Source organism: Manihot esculenta, chromosome 12 (assembly GCF_001659605.2).
Source record: "Manihot esculenta cultivar AM560-2 chromosome 12, M.esculenta_v8, whole genome shotgun sequence".
Classification (NCBI taxonomy): domain Eukaryota; kingdom Viridiplantae; phylum Streptophyta; class Magnoliopsida; order Malpighiales; family Euphorbiaceae; genus Manihot; species Manihot esculenta.
Genome location: NC_035172.2, coordinates 24,432,230 through 24,434,886, shown reverse-complemented (window position 1 = coordinate 24,434,886; position 2,657 = coordinate 24,432,230). Strand labels below are relative to the sequence as shown.

Here is a 2,657-nt window from a genome sequence, read left to right as displayed (position 1 = left end):
TCAACATAAAATTATTATTATCAGGTACAATTCAGCGTATTTCTATTATACCTATAATCGCAGGATTACTAATTTTTTAGTTAACGATATCCCTTATCAAGCAGCTAGCCACATCATAGCTGGATTAATGAGAAATGTAATATTTATCTCCACATTCTTATAGTATAAAAAGAGAAAAATCACAAAGGTAAAAGTACGTTGTTCTCTTATACTACTCAAGTCCTAAGCAATTCATTGCATTCTCTCTATTCTTCAGTATACTAACTTGAGTATCAGAGTGGTTGCCGTGGGTATCCACCACCACCTCACATTTTATTCCTTACAGGTTTACTCAATCACAGTATAACTCTGTTCCGATCACGTCATCAATCTAAACTCTGTAATATCATTTGGTTCTTTTATCGGAAAATCCACTGAATCCTCTCTATTCACTTGGATTACGATCGATCTCCTACTATTTCTCTCATAGAAAAATACCTCTCTCTCCTGTTACTCTCGAAATGGTCGATAGTTTGCGAGTTGCCGTTAATATTGCCACCAATGAGGGGATCATTGTTTCTTTCGCTCCCTAACAATAGACAAAATATGTCTCATATGGTCAATGAAACAGATTTCAATAATTTAAATAATAAATAGATACTCCAATACATCCAAAGACTGCAGGTTATTCTCAGGCAGTATAAGATTCGAGAGAAGGCATCAAACATGGCTCCCAGAAGAAGGGAGGATGCCTTTGTAGACAACCCAATGGCTCGATTAGAAACAATCAGGATACGGTCTAAAGAAAAGGCCGAGTTCAAAAATGAGTCAAACGAACCTCCAAAAGGCATCGATTAGAAGCTAATATGGGGAGTGCAAAAGTACCAAAAGGAACAAGCGGAGGATTTAGGTCTAGATGGTGCATCACCTCTTTTGGAAGAAATCTTAGCAGAAACTTTTCTAACCAAGTTCAAACTGGCTGCCTTGGATAAGTATGATAGAACAGTAAATTCAGACGTCACCTGCCAATTTTCAGAATGACTATACAACTTCAGAATGTCAATGATTTTTTGTTGTGCCTAATGTTTCCATTAATACTCATAAGTTTAGCTCAAAAATGGTATCATATTAACACAGACTCACCAAATTCCACTTTTAATTTGAATTTAAACTTTTATAGCCTTAAAAGATACACTAAATCACCGCTACTAAAATGAGTTTAATCGTAATAACAATAAATTATTATTTTATATATTAATTAGACAATAATCATTAAGCTATAATATCAGTTTGAGAATCAATGCATTTATCTACACTATATATAATTATTTTTGTAATAAATAAAAATGCGATTAAAATTATAAAATAAATTATTTATAAAAACATGTTATTATATATAATAAAATGAATTATTTTTATAATAATTATAAATTATTACCTTGTTTTAGTAATAACATTAAAGTGATAAAATTTATTAAGATATTATTGCCTAAAACTGTAAAATGTAAGTGTAATAATTTTGGTGGCTAAATTCACAACTTTGTTTTCAATTTGGGAAGCGAAACGATGAGTAATGGGGAAGGAAGGGCAACTTTAGAATGATTAAGGCTAGCTTGGTTCATAGAATTGAAGCGTGTTATTTTAGTTCATAGCATTAATTAGCAGCTGATGATCCATTCTCCTCAAATCGCTCTTTGAAGAAAAGAACTGAGAAGTGAAGATAATAATCTACTGAGTATGTCACTATTGATTTACTCTATAATATAAACACTAAATAAAACTTTTAGCAACATCAATTTCAATGGCTCGACTTATTTTTTTAAAAAACAATTTAAGATTCTTTTTGTATTTTTCATATTTAATATACGTGTAAAAATTAATTAATAAAAATATTTTATTAGTTAAAAAAAATTAAGTAATATTTTAAAAAAATAAAATTATAAATTTTTATCTCAAATTTAACAATATTATAAAAAGTACTAACTTTCTATGTATAAATTTTATTATATTCTTCATTTATCATCATTAAAATTAAATAATAAAAAATAAATAATTTTATTAAAAATAATTTATTTAGAAAAACCTTTTTTTATATAAGTTGTTTTATATGAAACAAACATAACATAAATAAATAAATAAATTATATTTACTTGATAAAAAATTGGAATTATTATGTTTGAGATAGTAGATATTTAAAAATCATTTTTATTCCTATATTACAGAACCAAAATATATTTTTCGAAAAATGATCAGTTCATTTTCCTCGTCACAGAACATAAGTGGCGCCGCAATAACTGAAAAAAGGAAACACAACCAAAAAATATTACGCCGTTGCCGGGGATCGAACCCGGGTCACCCGCGTGACAGGCGGGAATACTCACCACTATACTACAACGACTTATCGATTATTTTGGCTCACAGATACAATTGAAATTATATGTTTATTTTTTTTTCCCCTAAAACCGTATAGTTTTGCAATATTATCAGCAATTTAATGTCTATAATCTACGTGATTGTTTCGAAAATTAACTTATACCATAGCGTTTATACCTTCCTATTATTTAAAATTAATCCATTAAATATTTATACTAAAATAATAATTTATTAAAAGAGAAATGTATTTATAGGCACATTTTTATTTTAAAATTTATGATTCATTTTATAATAAAGTGATACCA

At 28.3% G+C, this 2,657-nt stretch overlaps 1 non-coding gene across 1 annotated transcript; it reads right to left on the bottom strand.

The window, feature by feature from the left end:
- Positions 1 to 2,305: 2,305 nt before the first annotated feature.
- Positions 2,306 to 2,377, bottom strand: TRNAD-GUC. Its single transcript has one exon. It is a non-coding gene; the product is annotated as a tRNA-Asp (tRNA).
- Between the last annotated feature and the right edge of the window lie 280 nt (positions 2,378 to 2,657).